We start from the raw sequence: 13,128 nt of genomic DNA on the forward strand, positions 1-13,128 counted from the left end.
CCCACCAGAGATGGCGGTACAGTGATATACAGTCAGGAGGGAGTAGCCCTTGGTGTCCTCAACATTGACTCTGGACCCCATGAAATCTCATGGCATCAGGTCAAACATAGGCAAGGAAACCTCCTGCTGATTACCATCGACCGCCCTCCCTCAGCTGATGAATCAGTCCTCCTCCATGTTAAACACCACTTGGAGGAAGCACTGAGGGTAGCAAGGGCACAGAATGTACTCTGGGTGGTGACTTCAAAGTCCATTATCAAGAGTGGCTCAGTAGCACTACCACTGACCGAGCTGGCCGAGTCCTGAAGGACATAGCTGCCAGACTGGGCCTGTGGCAGGTGGTGAGCGAACAAACACGAAGTAAAAACCTACTTGACCTCGTCCTCACCAATCTACCTGTCGCAAATGCATCTGTCCATGACAGTATTGGTAGGAGTGACCACCGCACAGTCCTTGTGGAGACGAAGTCCCGTCTTCACACTGAGGACACCATCCAACGTGTTGTGTGGCGCTACCACCGTGCTAAATGGCATAGATTCAGAACAGATCTAGCAGCTCAAAACTGGGCATCCATGAGGCACTGTGGGCCATCAGCAGCAGCAGATTTGTATTCCAGCACAATCTGTAACCTCGTGGCCCGGCATATTCCTCACTACCATTACCAACAAGCCAGGGGATCAACCCTGGTTCAATGAGGAGTGTAGAAGAAGAGAATGCCAGGAGCGGCACCAGGCATACCTAAAAATAAGGTGCCAGCCTGGTGAAGCTACAACACAGGGCTGCATGCATGCTAACAGCGGAAGCAACATGCTAAAGACAGAGCTAAGCGATTCCACAACCAACGGATCAGATCAAAGCTCTGCAGTCCTGCCACATCCAGTCGTGAATGGTGGTGGACAATTAAACAACTAACGGGAGGAGGAGGCTCTTTAAACATCCCCATCCTCAATGATGGCAGAGTCCAGCACGTGAGTGCAAAAGACAAGGCTGAAGCGTTTGCAACCATCTTCAGCCAGAAGTGCCGAGTGGATGATCCATCTCGGCCTCCTCCCGATATCCCCACCATCGCAGAAGCCAGTCTTCAGCCAATTTGATTCACTCCACATGATATCAAGAAACGGCTGAGTGCACTGGATACAACAAAGGTTATGGGCCCCGACAACATCCCGGCTGTAGTGCTGAAGACATGCTCCAGAACTAGCCGCGCCTCTAGTCAAGCTGTTCCAGTACAGCTACAACACTGGCATCTACCCAACAATGTGGAAAATTGCCCAGGTATGTCCTGTCCACAAAAAGCAGGACAAATCTAATCCGGCCAGTTACTGCCCCAGTCTACTCTCAATCATCAGCAAAGTGATGGAAGGTGTCGTCGACAGTGCTATCAAGCGGCACTTACTCACCAATAATCTGCTGACCGATGCTCAGTTTGGGTTCTGCCAGGACCACTCGGCTCCAGACCTCATTACAGCCTTGGCCCAAACATGGACAAAAGAGCTGAATTCCAGAGGTGAGGAGAGAGTGACTGCCCTTGACATCAAGGTAGCATTTGACCGAGTGTGGTACCAAGGAGCCCTAGTCAAATTTAAGTCAATAGGAATCAGGGGGAAAACTCTCCAGTGGCTGGAGTCATACCTAGCACAAAGGAAGGTTGTAGTGGTTGTTGGAGGCCAATCATCTCAGCCCCAGGACATTGCTGCAGGAATTCCTCAGGGCAGTGTCATAGGCCCATCTTCAGCTGCTTCATCAATGACCTTCCCTCCATCATAAGGTCAGAAATGGGGATGTTTGCTGATGATTGCACAGTGTTCAGTTCCATTCGCAACCCCTCAGATAAAGAAGCAGTCTGTGCCCGCATGCAGCAAGACCTGGACAACATCCAGGCTTGGGCTGATAAGTGGCAAGTAACATTTGCGCCAGACAAATGCCAGGCAATGACCATCTCCAACAAGAGAGAATCTAACCACTTCCCCTTGACATTCAACGGCATTACCATTGCCGAATCCCCCACCATCAACATCCTGGGGGTCACCATTGACCAGAAACTTAACTGGACCAGCCATATAAATATTGTGGCTACGAGAGCAGGTCAGAGGCTGGGTATTCTGTGGCGAGTGATTCACTTCTTGACTCCCTAAAGCCTTTCCACCTTCTACAAGGCACAAGTCAGGAGTGTGATGGAATACTCTCCACTTGCCTGGATGAGTGCAGCTCCAACAACACTCAAGAAGCTCGACACCATCCAGCACAAAGCAGCCCGCTTAATTGGCACCCCATCCACCACTCTAAACATTCACTCCCTCCACCACCGGCGCACAGTGGCTGCAGTGTGTACCATCGACAGGATGCACTGCAGCAACTTGCCAAGGCTTCTTCGACAGCACCTCCCAAACCCACGACCTCTACCACCTAGAAGGACAAGGGCAGCAGTCACATGGGAACAACACCACCTGCACATTCCCTTCCTAGTCACACACCATCCCGACTTGGAAATATATCGCCGTTCCTTCATCGTTGCTGGGTCAAAATCCTGGAACTCCCTACCTACCAGCACTGTGGGAGAACCTTCACCACACGGACTGCAGCGGTTCAAGAAGGTGGCTCACCACCACCTTCTCAAGGGCAATTAGGGATGGGCAATAAATGCTGGCCTTGCCAGCGACACCCACATCCCATGAACGAATAAAAAAAATACAGGGCACAATTTCAAAATTTGCAGATGATACAAAACTTGGAAGTGTAGTAAACAGTGAGGAGGATTGTGATAGACTTCAAAAGGGCATAGGCAGGCTTGTGGAATGGGTGGACACAGGGCAGATGAAATTTAAGACTGAGAAGTGTGAGATGATACATTTTGGTAGGAAGAATGAGGAGAGGCAGTATTAACTAAAGGATATAACTCTAAAGGGGGTGCAGGAACAGAGAGACCTTGGGGTATACGTGCACAAATCGTTGAAGGTGGCGAGGCAGGTTGAGAAAACGGTTAAGTATTCAGGATCTTGGGCTTTATAAATAGAGGCATAGAGTACAAAAGCAAGGATGTTATGATGAACCTTTATAAAACACAGGATCGGCCACAATTGGAGTATTGTGTCCAATTCTGGACACCGCACTTTAGGAAGGATGTGAAGGCCTTAGAGAGGGTGCAGAAAAGAGTTACTGGTATGGTTCCAAGGATGAGGTCCCTCGGTTATGCGGATAGACTGGAAAAGCTGGGATTGTTCTCCCTGGAGCAGAGAAGATTGAGAGGAGATTTGATAGAGGTGTTCAAAATCATGAAGGGTCTAGACCAAGTAAAGAAAAACTGTTCCTGCTGGCGGAAGGGTTGCGGACCAGAGGATACAAGTTCAAGGTGATTGGCAAAAGAACCAAAGGCGACTGAGTAAAAAAGTTTTTCCTCATGCGAGTTGTCAGGATCTGGAATGCACTGCCTGAAAGGATAGTGGAAGCAGGTTCAGTTGTGGCTTTCAGAAAGGAATTAGATAGGTACCTGAAGAAGAAAATTTCTCAGGGCTACGGGGAAAGAGCAGGGGAGTCTGACCAGCTGGATTGCTCTTGCAGAGAGCCGGCGTAGGCTCGATGGGCTGAATGGCTTCCTTCTGTGCTGTAACTATTCTATAATTCTATGATTAATTAACAATGGTGTGAAACTGTTGCAAATGCTCAGATTGGGTGCTGTTAAATTACTGCAAAATAAAATTCACTTCATTTTGAATCTCTGATACATTTTTAACCTGTCATGAATTTTTCTCTAATCAATTTATAGACAAATTTTGGTACACACTGGGTGAATAGAAACAATTCGCTCACATCTAGTGCTGTACAGCTTGCAAGCTTCCGGTGTCAACTACTGTAAATATATGCTAAATATCAACCACAGCAGAGAAGCTGATGTTTGAGAGCACGACAATCTGTGTGGGAAATGGAGGAGGCGGCTTTAATTAAATCTGGCATCTTGGAGAGATACAGCAGCCATGTAATGCTGCACGCCTCCTGTATGATACATACTATGCCTGTGACGATTATATTGATATATAATATATATTAATATATATATAAAAATGATGTTAATTTTTATAGCTGATTCCATACACCTATATAATGGACACCCGAAGTGAAGTGCTATCATTTTATGAAGATTGGAAGGAATGGGTAAGCTAACACATTTCCATTGTATTTATTCATTACCTCACGAGATTTGTCTTTTTCAGAATAATATACTATTCAGATCAAAGAGACGATATTTCCATGAGAAACCAAAGGTAATAAAACACACTTAAATAAAATTCATAATTGCTGTTTATTAAAAACTAGTCATTCATGGTTACATTCCCATAGGCAGAAAGTTGTGGTTAATGGCTATGGATCTGCTTGGAGGCCGGTTACTTGTGGTGTCCCACAGGGATCAGTCTTGGGGTTGTTGCTTTTTACCATCTTCACAAATGACCTAGACGTACATGTTGGGGGAATGGTCTGCAAGTTCACAGATAACACTAAAATTTTTGCGAATGTCAGGGCTGCGCAGGAATAAGAACTTCTGCAAGCGGATCTAAATGTGCTGGCGGAATGGCCCAAACTCTAGCAGGTGGCCTTTAACTTCGCTAAGTGCAGTGTAATGCACTTGGGCAGGATCAATGCAAAGTGTACTCACACCTTACATTGTACCGAATTAAAATCAAATGAGAAAGCGATCTTGGCGTTATTGTTCATAATTCTCCAAAGGTTTATGACCAATGCTGAGAAGCCGTAACTAAAGCAAACAGTGTATTAGGTTACATAAACAGAACTATTCAATGTAAAACAAAATACACTATCCTGTCCTTGTGCAAGACCCTGGTTAGACTGCATTTGAAATGCTACATCCAGTTTTGTCCCCTTACGTGGTGGGTAATATTGAAGCTTTGGCAAAAGTTCAAAGGAGAGCCATGAGGATGTTCCCCTGCTTAAAAGACTTCAGATATTCAGACTGGCTTAATAGGCTGGGTCTATTCCCTTTAGAAATGCGTAGACTTTGGGTGAATTGATAAAGGTATACAAAGTTGTTAAAGGGCTTGATTGAGTTCCCCTTGAGAAGCTATTTCAACTAGATAAGTTGGGGAAGACCAGAGGTAATGCGTACAAGCTACGTAAAGGTAGGGCTTGATTAGATGTTAGACGGTTCTTTTCCTAAAGGATAGTAAGCCTATGGAACAAGCTACCGGCTCAGGTGGTGAGTGCAAACCCGCTGCGTGCCTTCAAGAGGACGCTGTACCAGTTCCTGATTGGGAAAAAGATCATGTCTTATAAAAAAAAGTTAAAATACCAGGGGCTATATGCATGGTCTTTGTGGTCTCCTGGACTAATTTAGATCACCTAAGTGGGTCGGAGAGGAATTTCCCAGATTTTTTTTCCCCTGATTGGTCTTGGTTTTTTTTCCCCTTGTTTTTTTGCCTCTCCCAGGAGATTACATGATGGATGGTGGTCAGGTGGGTTTGAGAGCTGCTGTGTATGGGTGTCTACTTGTGATGCTCCAGGCATCGCAGGTATGTGGGGCAGGCTCGATGGACCAGCTGGTTCTGCTGAGGGAGTTTGAGGTGCTAAGGTTTAAATTGATAAGCAGAACCTCAAAGGTAATAATCTCTTGCCTGAGCCACGCGCAAATTGGTATAGGGTCAAACAGATCAGAGAGTTAAATGCGTGCCTCAAAGAGTGGTGTGGGAAGCAGAGGTTTCAATTCATGGGGCATTGGCACCAGTATTGGGAAAAGAGGGAACTTTTCCCTTTGGACGGGCTGAGACCAGTGTCCTGGCAAATCGAACAGGGGCTGTAGATAGGGCTTTAAACTAAAAAAGTTGAGGGGGGTTGGTTCGGGTGAGGGGAAATTTAGAAATCTAAAGAGAAAAGTCAAGGCAATACAGCAGTGTAGCGATTTGGGTAAAGATAAGCAGAGTGTGACAGGAAGGGAGAGAGAGTTTACCGGTAATAGTGCATCAGCGAATAAGGTCAAATTAGGGAAAAATGGTACAAAGTTAAAATTAAAGGCACTTTATCTGAATGCACGAAGCATTCGTAACACGATAGACGAATTAATGGCATAAATAGAGATAAATGGGTTTGATCTAATAGCCATTACAAAGACGTGGTTGCAAGGTGACCAAGGTTGGGAACTAAATATTCCAGTGTACTTGACGTTTTGAAGAGGGAGACAAAATGGAAAAGGAGGGGGTGTAGCCCTGATAATAAAGGATGACATAAGGACAGTAGCGAGGAAGGAACTTGGCTCGGAAGATCAGGAAGTAGAATCAGTATGGGTGGAGATAAGAAATAACAAGGGGCAGAAAACACTGGTGGGAAGAGTTTAAAGGCCCCCTAACAGTAACTATTCTGTTGGATAGAGTATTAATTAAGAAATAATAGAAGCTTGTAACACAGGTAATACAATAATCGTGGGGGACTTTAATCTTCATATAGACTGGACAAATCAAATTAGCAAAAGTAGTTTGGAGGATGAGTTCATGGAATGCATTTGAGACAGTTTCCTAGAACAATATGTCATGGAACCAACCAGAGAACAGGCTATTTTAGATCTTGCCTTGTGTAATGAGACAGGGTTAATTAGTAATCTCACAGTAAGGGATCCTCTGGGGAAGTGTGATCACAATATGCTACAATTTCACATTGTGTTTGAGAGTGACGTACTTAAGTCTGAAACTAGAGTCTTAAACTTAAATAAAGCCAATTACATAGGTATGAGGAACGAATTGGCTAAGGTAGATTGGGAAATTAGATTAAAAGGTATGACAGTAGGTATGGCAAACATTTAAAGAAATATTTCATAATTCTCAAGAACATACATTCCATTGAGAAATAAAAACTCCAGGGGAAAAGTGATCCATTTGTGGCTAACTAAAGAAGTTAATGATAGTATTAGATTAAAAGAAGAGGCTCATAATGTTGCCAAGTACAGTAGTAAGCCTGAGGATTGGGAGAGTTTTAGAAACCAGCAAAGGATGACCAAAAAATTGATAGAGGGAGAAAATAGAATATAAGAGTAAACTGGCAAGCAATATAAAAACGGATTGTAAGAGCTTCTACAAGTATGTAAAAAGGAAGAGAGTAGCGAAAGTAAACGTGGGTGCCTTAGAGGCTGAGACAGGAAAAATTATAATGGGGAATAAGGAAATGGCAGAGATGTTAAACAAATATTTTGTATCTGTCTTCACAGAAGGCACAAAAAACATACCAGAAATAGTGGGGAATCATGGGTCTAATGACAGTGAGGAACTTAAAGTATTTAATATTAGTAAAGAAAAAGTACTGGAACAATTAATGGGACTAAAAGCCAACAAATCCCATGGTCCTGATAGCCTACATCCTAGGGTTCTAAAAGAGGTGGCTGCAGAGATAATGAATGCATTGGTTGTGATCTTCCAGAATTCCCTCGATTCTCGAATGGTCCCAGTAGATTGGAAATGTAACACCGCTATTCAAGAAAAGAGGGAGAAAGAAAACAGGGAACTACAGGCCAGTTAGCCTGACATCAGTTGTCGGAAAAATGCTGGAATCCATTATTAAGGAAGAGGTAATAGGGCACTTAGAAAATCATAATCTGATTAGGCAGAGTCAACATGGTTTTATGAAAGGGAAATCATGCTTGACAAATCTATTAGAGTTTTTTGAGGATGTAACTAGCAGGGTAGATAAAGCGGAACCAGTGGATGTACTATATTTGCATTTTCAAAAGGCATTCGATAAGGTGCCACACAAAAGGTTGTTACACAAGATAAGGGCTAATGGGATTGGGGGTAACATATTAGCATGGATAGAGGATTGGTTAATGGACAGAAAACAGAGAGTAGGAATAAACGGGTCATTTTCAGGTTGGCAGGCTGTAACTAGTGGGGTGCCGCAAGGATCAGTGCTTGGGCCTCAGCTATTTACAATCTGTATTAATGTCTTAGATGAAGGGACTGAGTGTAATGTATCCAAGTTTGCTGATGATACAAAGCTAGGTTGGAATGTAAGCTGTGAGGAGGATACAAAGAGTCTGCAAAGGGATATAGATAGGTTCATTGAGTGGGCAAGAAGGTGGCACATGGAGTATAATGTGGGGAAATGTGAGGATATTCACTTTGTAGGAAAAATAGAAAAAGTAAATGTTTTTAAATGGTGAGAAACTATTAAATGTTGGTAGTCAGAGAGATTTGGGTGTTCTTGTCCACGAAACACAAAATTAATATGCAGGTACAGCAAGCAATTTGAAAGGCAAATGGTATGTTGGCCTTTATTGCAAGGAGGTTGGAGTACAAGAGCAAGGAAGTCTTGCTGCAATTGTACAGGGCTTTGATGAGACCACACCTGGAGTATTGTGTACATTTTTGGTCTCCTTACCTAAGGAAAGATATTCTTGCCTTAGAGGCGGTGCAACAAAGGTTTACTAGATTGATTCTTGGGATGAGAGGATTTTCCTATGAGGAGAGGTTGAATAAAATGGGCCTATATTCTCTGGAGTTTAGAAGAATGAGAGGGGATTTCATTGAAACATATGAAATCCTTAGAGGGCTTCACAGGGTGGATGCCGAGAGGCTGTTTCCCCTGGATGGAGAGTCCAGAACTGGGGGGCATAGTGTCAGGTTGAGGGGTCGGCCATTTAGGACTGTAATGAGGAGGAATTCCTTCACTCAGAGGGTGGTGAATCTTTGGAATTCTCTACCCCAGAGGCCTGTGGATGCTCAGTTGTTCAGTATATTCAAGACTTGAGATCGATAGATTTTTTTGACTCTAAGAGAATCAAGGGATATAGGGATCAGGCGAGAAAGTGGAGTTGTGGTTGAAGATCAGCCATGATCTGATTGAATGGCGGAGCAGGCTCGAGGGGCTGTATGGCCTACTCCTGCTCCTATTTCTTATGTTCTTTTCCTGCCTGTCGATTTTGTATGTTACTTAATGGCAAACAATTATAAACTTGTTATAGTTCTATGTTTACAGGCTTATTGAACAATCTATTGCTTAATTTTAAGTGTTTGCTATAAACTAATTATTTGATGTTTTTAAAAACTGAAACAGTGCAATTATAACATAGAATTGTTTAATAACACTGTTTTAACATTATTGTAAGTAATTAAAAGGGAACCAAGTTCTTCAGAATTGATTGTAATTCTAAATGTTGCAAAGGAAACTACCTATACAATTACTTGTGTCCCTCGGTTACTGCGGTCTTTTCTGCTTAAAATTGTGAGTCAAAGGCAGCCTGGGAACAGATATTTTGTGTAGAATTGCTATTCAGTGACATTACGAAGTTATTCTTTATTTATGCGGCATTTATAGTAGCCAACAGTAAGAAAATGATTCCACTCTTGTCACCATAAACAACGCAATTCTGGATAACAACGTGGGTTTTCAAAAGGTAGCAATAGAAGAAATTACTTTGATTTTGTTTTTCTGTCATTGTAAACTGTTTCTGCAACAAAAATAAAGTCAGCATTTCTCAAAAAATACTATCTACTGTAGTACATACAGTTTTTGAAACAACTCCAGGACACCAGCAGTCTTCTGGTACCTCACTCAAGTGACCAGTCCTCATACCTGAAGTAGGCAACAGGCCATAAATTGACTTCAGTAGAAAAGAAAATAAGACGGAGTGCAAAACGGGCTGCAGATTTGCTGTTGCCTGTTTTGCGTCCGAGACAAATTTATATCCCAATGAGTGTTGGCAGACTATTCAACCATTTAGGGTATCACAACTGATAGTGACCCTGTCCTTGATCAACAACTACACATGTACACTTCCCAGTAATGTCACTGGATGGTGATCATTGTTAATTGTATCCATGTGATTTATATCAATTAGTGTTAATTGTATTCAGGTGGTGCGTATCAATTGGGAATGCTCTTGTATCCATTTATAAGAGAGCTGACCTAGGGTGTGGTGTGGGTGTAATGTGGAGCTCTGAATAAAGGCTTGGAAGTAACAGAATACCAGGCTGTAGTATTCTATCCTCCATTACCTGGCTATCCAGTTTATTACAATCATGTGTAGGAATCCTAGCTTATTTATCTTCTTCCTTGTATAGGGTACTGAGTCTAACAGTCATTTTCATAATGGAACCCTAGTTGAAATCAGCTAAAATTCAACGCAAACCGGGGAACAAACTTGTGACCTTCCTTGTCTGTGTGGTTCAAGACTACCTGCTGAGCAAGAAGCATGACATTTTACGACCTTGCAACAATTCAGAAATTAGATTTTCTTTACCTTTTCTTTACAATGCTGTTAAAACAAATATAACAATGAATTAGTAATCTTATTTTCTCTCTGTGGCAGTCTTTGTGCCAGTGTTCCAGTCTGCAACAATAGGGTTTGAGAGAAGAGCAACTACTGAAGGGACAGAAGTTTGTTGGTGTCATTGAAAATAAATCAACTGGATCCACAAAAATAATGACAGAATTACGCACATTGTTACTGGGTAAAAATTCACTGCTCCACCTCAAGGGGACATGCCTGAGGGAGTTCCCTGGCTTTCAAGTGGAAATTCTGCCCAGTCCGCCCTTTGATAGGCCCAATGGAACCTTTGCCTGCTGAGAGCAGACATAAATTCTGTTCTGGGACTAGTAAAGGCCCCAAAATGCAGGGTGAAGCAGGTAGTCAATCCTAGAGGGGATTGATTGCATTCCAGAGATGTCCAAACAGCTCCTTTTGGGAGTTGCAGAGTTGGGCTACTCTGTGTCTGGGGAGGCCCTTCCTAGGTCGTACCGAGATGGCGGTTGCTCAGACATCCATCAGAGTGGGCACTACTGATGCACACTTACAGGTGCTGGTGGCCTGTTCCAAGGACGTTAATGATGTCGTCCATGCAATTTTGGACAAGGTCTACTCCAGGCTCCATAGGTGGCCAGGAGTTCTGCTTCACCATACTTCCCCCAGCGGAGTGGACCTCCCAGACATTTCAGACCCTTTAAACTTCATATGAATTTTAAATTCTAGTAATCAACAGAATCCCAGCTTATAAAGCCATAAAGGGTAATTTCTGTACATTCACAGATCTTTCTCAGCCTTTGTTATTCTTATGTCTTACGCCGCATATCGTGCAGTTGTCTGGGTCAGGTTTACATCAGCCATCGCAATCCCCACCTGTTTTCATCCTGGTGAGCTCCCTCGTGGACTGGAATTGTGTGTGAAAATGGAGATATTGGAGAATTAGCACACATGACTCATACACACCCACTGTCAGTCAAGAACAGAATATTTTGGCAGGCAACAGGAAAGACTCACTGCCTACTCATTTGGTTGGTGTGCAGAATTTTGTTTTAATATTTCTGTGTCCTGAATATACAACCTTGCCCTTTCAGACTAGCGTCAATAGTATGGAGGATTTAACCTTTCATGTGTGAAATGAAGATGGCAAAGATTTGCCTTTGTTGCTACATCTTATTGTAGCAATGGTGATATTTTTCAAATTTGTGTATAGTACATGCATTTTTTTGTATTTTAAAAGGATTTCATAACAAGGTGCAACCACAGACAATTGTAGCAAGGACAGATGTCTCATGAAATCTATACTAATGGTTGTTGGGAACAGAAAGAATTCAACAAATTGTACTAAAGTTTCATGGGGCAAGCCACAGATTTCCTATGCTCGACCAAACCAAGTTCAGCAGGTAAGAGTTAACTCTGGAGTCTATTTTCCAATTACATGCTACTGATGGGATGGTGGGGGGGGGCCTCGCACTAGACAGGTCATATAAGAAATTGTGGGTAGTGTGGGCATGAATTCTCGATTATGTGCAGCCAGACAGTCATTGAACAGCACAGAAGTAGGCTGTTCAATCCATTGCACCTATGCCAGCTCTTTGAAAAAGCTGTCCATTTAGCCACACTTTTACCACTTGGCAGTTGTTGTTGGCCTTAGAAGTAAATGACGCGTGGAAAGCATAAAAGCCCAGACATTCCATGGGTGTTCTGTCGGTTTCCCACTGTAACTCCAGCAGGAGACCATCGGAACCATTGTATGAAATTTCTTTATCCACTATTTTAATGGTGTCATCAACCTGTTTACCTTTAGTGGGCTAGCAGTTTGATTGAAATAGCAAACAAAGGAATTGCATACAAAAACATTAAGTATACTAATCTTCATACAACAGGGCTGATCCCCTGATAGTGTGCTCAGGAAGTGCACCCATGCATTGCACATTTGCGCACTGCAGAATTGGGCAAGTATGCCTGAATGCTGAAATTGGTGTGTGATGAATTTCACAATCCCCAAATTTTAATTTTTTTAGAGGCCATGTTAATACCATGCACTGGCCTCATTTTAGTCAATCTAATTTAACTCAGTCCCTCGCTGAAATCCATGAGTTTTCGGGCCTCTTTACTCCTGTAATGCTGCTCACTCATATGACGCAAGTGCTTCTGAGCCTTTATGCTGTTCACTTGAAAAACTGGATTCTTAATGCTGTGACTGACCGATTTGTATCACATTGCAATTTGGTTTATTGTTTGACTTTTCTTACCACAGTTTCTGCATTATTGTTTATGCACTATTTCCTTCTGCTGTTTGCTGTTGCATTACAGGACTTCTTTTCTACAGATCTGCAGCCATAGTATTATTACTGTTGGCAGCTGCAAACCTTAGCTGCAGCCACACTGCTCAGCATGGGCATTCCTTTCGGTCTTCCAATGGCTGTTATGGATTTGGAGGAGGAGGAAAAGGCAGAGAAAAGAAAGGCAGGTATGGTTCCACCTTTACTTCTGATGCCCAATGGGACACATCCCTGTTTAAACCTGGGCATACCCATTTGGTAAAGGGACCTGCCTTTGCTGTATACACTATATATACTGGGCGGTTGTCACAAAATGATGTCATCTACAAGGGGCTGACCTGCAGACAAAATCAGTGAAGGTCACCACATCATTGAATTTTTATGTATCTAGATCCTTTCAAGCTACATTGATCAGACTTTGATCCACCGCTGCATCAAGCGGGTGACAGATTCCTAGTTTGTCAGAAAAAAAACACTTTCATCAATTTCTCTATGGAAAGCAGATGGCACATATGTAACTCTCAAGTTCCCTAACAACAACCGCATGACATATATGAATAGGCTTTCATTTCCATCAATGTACAGGTAGTGTTGGACCACAGGAACAGGATAATG

The sequence above is a fragment of the Heptranchias perlo genome, chromosome 22, assembly GCF_035084215.1.
Source record: "Heptranchias perlo isolate sHepPer1 chromosome 22, sHepPer1.hap1, whole genome shotgun sequence".
NCBI classification, from domain to species: Eukaryota; Metazoa; Chordata; class Chondrichthyes; order Hexanchiformes; family Hexanchidae; genus Heptranchias; species Heptranchias perlo.